The sequence below is a fragment of the Chaetodon auriga genome, chromosome 20, assembly GCF_051107435.1.
Source record: "Chaetodon auriga isolate fChaAug3 chromosome 20, fChaAug3.hap1, whole genome shotgun sequence".
Taxonomy (NCBI): Eukaryota; Metazoa; Chordata; class Actinopteri; order Chaetodontiformes; family Chaetodontidae; genus Chaetodon; species Chaetodon auriga.
In genome coordinates this window covers 11,000,392-11,009,781 of record NC_135093.1, presented here as the reverse complement: position 1 = coordinate 11,009,781, position 9,390 = coordinate 11,000,392, and positions in this window count along the sequence as shown.

Genomic DNA, 9,390 nt, shown 5'->3' with positions numbered 1-9,390 from the left:
TCTCTCCATCTTTCTGTCCATGTTAATTCCAAATTAATACACTGTGTCTAAATCTCTCTGTCTCTCTCTCACACACAGTCTCTTCAGTCTCAGTTCCTCCATATAATTAAGCTAATGGTTCTTGAGTCAGTGATAGACAAGGGGAAACATGCTATTTCCCCCTTGTGTCTATTGAAGGGACAAAATTGGTGTTCTCTGTGTGTCTCTGTCTCTTTATTCCACTTGTCCCTCTCTCTGTTTTTTTTTTTTTTTTTTGCTTCTTTCTTTCAGTGTCATGTCCATACTCGCTGAAACTCTCTGTCTATCAAAAAGAGGAGCTTGGAGGCTGTCACACAGCACAGGCTGTTGAATAGACCTACTGGTGCTTTTTTGTGTGTTATCTTCAAAAATTGCCTGATGTCTTTGTGCCGTGGTGTTCATGTCTCTCTTTTTTGTTATCTCATGTCCCCTCTCCAGTTCTCTAGGTCTAGTTCTGTCACACACACACACACACACACACACACACACACACACACATACACTCACACCCTCATGTACTGTATGTTCTGTTTCCATTAAATTGATGCCATGGCACAGACATGCATGGATGGATTAATACGAATACAGGCCTCCAGAGAAGAATGACTCCCACTCCCTTCATGCAAACAGCTCATGCTACACACATTTACCCAATCACACACACACACACACACACACACACACACACACACACACACACACACACGCATGCACACACCACCACTCTGCCAACTCTGTCAAAAGACACTTCAATCTTCAATCCCTATTTCACCTTTTTGGGCTTGATTCCACTTCCCTCCCTCTTCCCTTCTCCTCCTCATCAAATCTCCATTCCCCTGCTTTCTGTTTATGAGAACTGAAAATCTTCTCATTATAAATGCATAAGTCATTACGTGCTCTCTCCACACCAATTATGTTGGGGATGGGTGCTAGTGCTTCAGTGAAAACAGCTGACCACAACAGAGTCCACAATGGCTCTGACAAGAACAAATGACATCAGCGAGCCAGTTGGCCTGGTTACAGACAGATGACAAACACTGACAGGAGCGGTTTCTTTAACCAGTTACAAAACAGGAGTCACGTATATTGAACAACTAGACAATTAATGCACATATGGTGATATGGTGTACTGTTATATATTTTTTCTTTTATGATTCTAGCCTATTTCAGTCATACAACTCAATACATTCCTTTGTTTTTAAACCAGTGAACAGGTTTAGAAATACAAACATACAAGACATAAAAAAGACAACATGCATGCTCAAGATGCACAAATCACACAGAACAATATGCATTTGTCCTGCCCAATAAAAACATTTGAGTCCCAGAGGACCTTTTTTTTGACAAACCGCTTGAGTGCGACTTATAGGAGCAACAATGCCTCCTGTAAAGTAGATGGCGGCAGTATGTAATCTCACAAGCAATGGTTGCAATCTGCTATAAAACAGAAACAGAAGAAGCAACTGTGCATGGTTGATAACTCTGCAGGTGCCTGCCAGGGGGAAAAAGGAGGAGGAGGTCTGAAATTAGGAATTATTGAGTGATATTAGACACCTGAATTTTGTTTTTTTTCTTTACACAAAGACATTGGCATGATAGACTGATGCAGAAAAGGCACAAATTGGGGCATAAAAATTCACAAGAATGCATGAAATGAAGTGTTTGATGTTGGAAATGTCCCCTGGAACCATGAGGAAACTATTTATGAAGTCAGTCTAACATTTGATTGTGTGGTCGGGAATGGTTGACTCACTTGCCACCGAAGGAGCAGCGGTTAATGAGCAATAACCAAACCATGTGTTAGAGCTCTGCTCTGGTACATAAACAAATCGCACTATACATCTGTCAAAGACAGGCAAGCGGAATAACACAAGAAATCAGAGAAGTCCAAGGTCCTCTTCTTTCTGACTCTCAGCCATGTGAAGGACATTGTGTACCAACTGGAGGGGGAAAAAAAAGGACTCAAGCTTCTGACTGCACTCCCTTACACGGCTGCTTCTTTTTCATGATGAGCTACGCTGATGTATAGCATGATTCACTGGCCCATAAACGTGTGAAATGGAAATGCTAGTATGCCTTTATGTTAGAACTGAAAAGGGAAGAGCCTGATAACAACGCTGGAGAAATAAACACAGCAGCTGTTGCAATGCCAGGAGCACAAGGGAACAGAGAGTGACAGATAGGAGAGGAAACCGCATCCAAATAACAAAGATTAAAGTTGCAGAGGAGGGACGGGTGTCTGAAAAAGGAGGGGGGGGGGACATGGGAATTAAAATCTTGAGTCTAAAGCTCGTGTTTGTGCAGTGTTCATTCATTCAATTTCTTTGCATGGTCCATATCTGCAGAGTAATTAATAACAGTGAATTGCTGGTGATTCCGTAAAAGATTAAAAAAATCATTTAACCAAAACACTTCATATAAATGCTTGAGACAATCGAGTCAGTATGCAAGTAGATAAATGCAAGAGAAGTGAAACGCTGGCCTCCTGGAGAACTGCCTTCTTTGGATTATCAAGTCACTGAGTGACAAAAGCTTGAGGCAAAAAATATACACACTTTTATTATATGTCTTTATAAATCTATTATATCACTTTAGAAATCCAGTCAAGAGGGTGTGAAACAATAAAGGGAAACAGCTGAAAATGTTAGCCTCAAGCATGAGCTTCCCCAAACTGAACATCAAAATGAGCTTCATGTTACAGTATATTACTGCATATAGGATGTGCCTTCACTCACTGCAAACCATCCAGGGTGCTGTCCCAGTTACCTTTGCTATTTTTTCAACTCATCCCCTATGGAGCTTTACATCCAGAGACAAGACAGGAGACATTATTAGACGTCCACTCATGCAAATGCAAACTGGTGAGACAGAAGAACAGGAACAAAACATAAAACATATGGTATCTTAAAGCTGTTTCAGTTTTACTCAAGGAAAACATGCTGCGTGGTAATAGACAGGTGGAGATGTTAGACTGCGAAGCGAGTGGCCTTGGTTGCCACATGGAGACAAGCAGCTGGAACAGTCATGGAGGGCAGCGAACAAGTTTACATGAGTTCATGGCTGACTGTGACATGTGCAGATGAGTGTGCAGCAGCTTATCAACCCTGCAGCCTAATGTGCACGTCCACATAAAAGGCATGTGTGCTTACATTTGCTCATGATGAAGGGATGTGAGTGTGTGCAGGACGTTTATGTATGTGGTGTGTAAGCACTGTATGCCAACAGCTTCCTCTGCCTGAGAATACAAGCATGTGCAGTGATTTCTTTTCTACAAGAAAAGAAAGGCCTCTCACCTGGCTTCTCACCCTCCATGCAAGAATGGACTTCAATCATTCAAGTGTCATCAGGAAACGCTGTTCTGAAGTCAGTTTGTGAGTTTTTTTTTCTGACTTATACTGAATCAGTGGTTCCCAACCTGAAGCTCAAAACCCACCATGGGGTCACAATAGAAAGCTGAAGGGTCACAAGATGATTCTTAGACTTTTTGCAAAAGGAAGCACAAACTATAGTCATACTGCATCTGTTTGGTATAATTTCCCATTTTCAAAAGAACATTTTTTGGGCATATTTGTGAAAACAGTATCCATACAAGAACCATCTGATGTTGATCTAGTCTGTGCATACAACATCTATTACATTCCACGTTAAGGTTTTCCTTAACCGAATCAAAGCCCTAAGGACAGAGGGGGCTGTATAATGTACAGATTGTAAAGCTCCTTGTCCTTTGCAATACTGGGGGTCTATGAATAAAATTGACTTGGCTTAAGCTTTAAGCTTCTGGGTGGGTGTTTTCCATGGTAGAGGTTGACTCACTGTTGGACTTAGAGGGGGAGGGGAGGGGGGGTTACCCTCTTGGATGTCCCTACACTACATAGAATATGATAATGTGCCCTCTACGGTGGCCCAATGTGCAAGAAAACGTGATGCAGTGCCCTCTTGGGTGGCCTTCCAGTGGATGAAACATGATGCAATACTATACAGCCTGCCCTACATGCTAGAAAAGGGTTTGGATTCATGTCCACCATAAATGTATCATGACTTTGTGCATGCTGGTGCCCCACCACGTGCTGCTGGTGCCCCTCGCTCAGACAGCAGGAGTCTGCCACTCGGTTGACTGACGTTTGAGGGCCAGTGCAGTTAGGAGACTCGCTGTTAGCTTCTCTGGTGCACTACCAACTGGATCCGACGGTCCTGTAGCCTATTGATGCAAGGCCTTTTCCTCCTTTCTCCACGTAGCATTAGCTATCAGCAGTTAGCAATTTACTCTAAGTTGCCTGTCCTGTGATAACATTCAACATTTTGAAGGACCCATTGTGCTATTAAGTTCATATTCCACTCAGCTAGTGGAAGCTAGTTAGCCTAGCCTAGCCATCACTGGATTGGGTTCAAAATGAATGTATGACCTATAACAGGAGCGAAGGGGAGCCAAAGCAGTTAATTGATTAAAAACTTTCACTGAACCATCTCTTCAATCCTTACTATACATTTTAAAAAATCAGCACATTAGTCATGATTTTTTTTTTTTTTTCTTTGAGTTTTTAAAGTCCTGCATCATTGAAATATCACACAGCATGCATACATTCGCTTACAAAATGCAAGCTGACAAGCTGTTATGTCAGCAAGGTCTAAATCTGAGCTAAAGCGTAAACTGCTGAAATGCTCCCTGAAAACAGGAGCATGGCATCGACTCGCTTTTTTCCCCCCCTCTCAAAAGTGCATACACACAGCCTCAGGTGATGTGCAGCCAGCCACATCCAAAACTGAATTCTATTAAAAGTATGTTGATATGCAAAAATGCTTGAAAGGGCATTTGAATAAGAAGATGTGTTCAGTCTGATGTTGGTTTGCAGTCTTCATAAAGTCATTGTACAGGAGGGGTGTTTGGCTGTAAAAGAAAAATGACTGTTTTATTGAATATTTTATACAAAAAGTGGCTTTCTGCCATTACCAAACAGCCTCTTAAACTGAAGCAGTCTGTACTTCAAGCTGTGTCATTTCACAGGACGCTGAAAAGTGAAAATTGATTCAAAGCTTTGAATGAATGAATGTTAATACCAGCATGATGTCTCATTTTAAATGACTTTTACATTAACAAGGCTGCAGTTTGAACAGGCTTCACCAATTTGCAATTTTTATCTGGAGATTAAAAAATATTTATGTCTGAGTTCATTTGTATGAATCGAGATAACAAGGGGTTCAGGATTTACAGAGATTTCTGTTTGAAGTTCTAATCAGAGGGTGATATCTGATGATGAATTTCATATGGAAAAATCAGACGCTTGCTAATTTTAGACAGTGACAGACATGCTGTCGGGTAACATGCGTGAAACAAGGCCCTAATTATGTAAAACCTGATTAACAAACATAGCAAATGTTATTTTGACATGAGATGTTCCATTTTTTCCTAATTATTTGGCTGCTTTATTACATGACATACGCTCGAGGCTGTAATCAGCAAGTCTGTTGAAAGTGTTTTGAAAAGTGCAGTGTTAATGAATTATGAACAAGAGCAAGAAAGATTACAGAGGGAGAGGTGGCAGAAAGAAAAAAGACGAAAGAGAAACAGTGAGGCGTGAAGGACGAACATGGAGGGACTGGAACCAGAAGAGACGGGCTGTCAGATAAGCGTTTCTGATGCCCAGAGTTATTGTGATCATTTCAGAGAAATTGAATTGTCTTTTTTTATCTCGTGAAAGAGACTGGATAAAAGAATAAGAGAAGCCTCCACCAGAAAACTGCAAATAATCACATCACCGAGAAAATGTATCAGTGAGGAGACTGAAGGTATTCCTGCTCTGTTGAGATATTGATTTTACATATCAGGGACACCGCCTTCCCTCTCACAACACTGTCAAAGAGAAATGTCAGAGTGCTGTGCCTCTGTTGGGGAAAGACGAGCTTTTAAGGTGTTCAGTGGTTTACTGTGAAATATTTTACTTCATGACGACAAACGCATGAATATTCCAAACAGCCATTTGATAAATAGAACATTTCCAGCCCCCCTCCATTTACAGGTTACCTGACAAACAGCACAATCAGCACTCTCCCTCAGCTGTTATTAAGCAACTGTTAGACATTAAACAACAATTTAAGAGTCTAATTTAAGAAAACAAAACAAATGAGAAGAGACTAAGTAGTCCGGACAGGCTTTCCAATCTGAATTTTCCCGTTCGTGTAGTAACGGCAGCTGAGAAACAGCTGAATTAGGTCTGTTAGATGACAGCTGAGTCAAGTGACGCCTGCAACATTACCTCCAAGAGTGACCTTTCATTATCCAGTAGTGCACTTATGCTTTCACCGCAAAGCTCGCAAGACAAATCTCTGAGCGGGGCTGACATTAAGAGCCGCGCTTTAATAAATTAAGATTTATGTCAGAATAAGAAGAACGCTGAAGTACCTGAAAACAAAAGTTCACTGCCGGGCAGATAATAGAAAACGCCTTGTGGGAGTAGTTCAACATTTTGAGAAAAACGAGTCACATGAGACGGTTGATACCACTCTCATGCTGGTCAGTTAAACATCAGCGCAAAGCTTCCAAAATCCTCCTGTCAGCACCTCTAAAGCTCACCAATTAAACATTATATTTGGTTTGTTTAATCTTTACGAAACAAACAAAACACAGTCTAAAAACGAAAAGCCACTGTTTCATAGGGATTATGTGCCGGACTATTTCTTGGCTGGGACCAGTGACCTCCTGGAGTCTCAGCTGGTGACCAGCAAAATTACTTGAAGTCAGGAAATAGTAGCACATAATAGTACATAACCTCCCACAGAGAGCCACAGTGAAACCAGGGGTCTGTCCAAAAACTCTGGCTGTAGCTTCATATTCAGACAAATATGAGAATGGCATCAATCGTTTCTGTGAAAGAAACCAAACACATGCATTTCCCATGACGTCAAACTTCCGCTTTAACGCTTAGCCACAGTGAAATCGAGCTGTTATCCCAGCAGCAGTGAAATTGAATATGACTTTGAATCACTGAAGATGATAATTGAGGTATACAAGGCAGACACCTGGTGATACATTTTGCTATAATTACCACTATGAAGCCAAGTTTCCAATACAGTATATTACCTGGAAGCTGCAGGGGAAACAGGGACAACAAAGACACATCCATACACACTCACATCAGTCATTCACATATGCACTCGCACACACACACACACACACACACACACACACACACACACACACACACACACACACAGTTCCCTTTGCCTCCGTACACACACACAAATGTATGCACACACACGTAAGCACAAGCTGACACCCCCATAAACAGTGTTAAATCTCCACCGTGTACAGCCCCAATTGTAATGCGCCAGCCAGTTGCTAGGCAACACTGGAACTTGTAATAGCACTCGGGTATGATGGCCCGCCGCAGGTGGGGTTGGGGTGAAAGTGTGGATGGGGGTGCCGGGTGAAGAGGTTGCCTGGGTTTTTCGTTTGCTCCTCCTCTGACCCTCTCTTTTAACCAACAGCCGTTATGTTATTTCTGACGAGCGGTTAGAAGAGGGGCAGAGCAGACGGAAGAGACGACGAGACGTCTCCTCCATTTCTTTTTCCACAATGTTCTGACAGCAGTAGGGAGGAGAAGGAAGGAGCGATCCTGAAAACATTAATACCACAATGTCTTTAACCAAACTAGGGCTGCGACTGATGATTACTTCAGTATTTTAGCAAATATTTTAGTAATTTTTCAAATGCAAACAGAAACATAGCAAGACATGACAACTACAAAATAAAATGAATAAAGGAAAAAAAAAAAAAGTAATGGCAGCACTGTGCTACAGCAGTTATGGTTAACAGTCCCAAAGGAAGTTAGAGCGGAAAGAATCAGTCAAAAAAAAAACAAAAAAACCTCTACATCTATTCTGATTAATCACTCCAGTCATCTTCAAAAGCCAAAGTTCTCCGGCTCCAGCCCTCAACTGTAAACACTGTCACTGGCAGTCTTCTAACGATTATTTTCATTAGAAATTAATCTGCTGATTATTTTCTTCTTCACAATTAATTAATCGTTTGGTCTTTAAATGCCAGAAAATAAGACAAACGCACAATATAATTTACCAGACTCCACAGTTAAGTCTTCAGATTCCTTGCTTTGTCCAACCAACAGTCCAAAACCTCAAAATATTCAGTTTACTATCATATGGCAAAGAAGAAGAAGCATGAACAAGGCAACGTTTGGGATTTTTGCCTAAAAAAATGACGAGATAAATTGATGATGTTTTAGGATTTGGTCAATGTATCAGGGGTGTCTTATCCAATAGGAAGAAGGGAGTTGGATCTGGTTGCAAAGCCACATTGTCAGTTCTCCTTTTAGGCAGTTGAGGCTGCCAACACATCACCCTGACACCCATGTGCTATGCTCTCCCACTCCATCCCTCACGCCTAAGAGGCAACCTGGGAGCAAGTCTGTCAGGCTCAGTCAAGCCCACTGCACCTTCTGCCTGTCGCCAAGCAGGGCTAAACTAACCACCCTAGTGGAGATGCAGTGCTGCATGCTGGAGCTCAGCCGTGCCAAAGGGAGCAATTTAAAAAACATTATAATCACATGAGCAGAAATGTCTCTGGCTGGATAATTAGCAGTGGTGAATGGGGGATATCTTTGATGCTGTTTGGTGTGGTATGTAGCAGCATAATGGGCTTCTTCATTATCCTGTTTCCAGCTGACTCCGAAGCACTTTCAGGAGTAAGGAAACACACGCATTTATAATTCATGCAGCTTTTAGGGTAATGGTCTTTTGTCGAGGTGTGATTATAAACCGTAACTATCCATAATAGCACTTTTGTTGCGATTAATTTGATATTTTGGGAGACAGGCTAATTTGCTGTCTCGACAAGAATTAGAATAAATGAGAAGACTGACACGTATTTCATATCTGTGCATCAAATATATAAGGCTTCAATCAGCAGCCAGGTAGCTTAGTTTAGCATAAAAACTGCGAAATCGCCAAGCTGTGGTTTTACAGGAAGGCATGTGCTGGACCATTTCTTGTCCAGGGCTGAAATTGGTTGCATGGTAGCCTCAGTGACGAATTGACAGCCACGATTTTGTACGGACTAAACAAAAGATATAATGCGTCGATCCTTCAGCTTTAGAGGTGCTGGTTGATGGATACCTTTTGACAGTAGGGGTGCCCTATTTCCACAATTATGCTATGCTAAGCTAAGCAGCAGCTGGAGATGTCTTAGAGTGCTATGAATCTTCTCATCTAACTCTAAGTAAGAAGAAAAACAAGCTTGTTTCATAAAATCTGGAAGTATTTCTTTCATTTAGAGTGTTGTGTGCAGCTAATCACTGTGGCTCCGCAGCCTCTGTGTGAGATCTGTTCGACATTACTGATGCAGCAATACATTTTTTCATC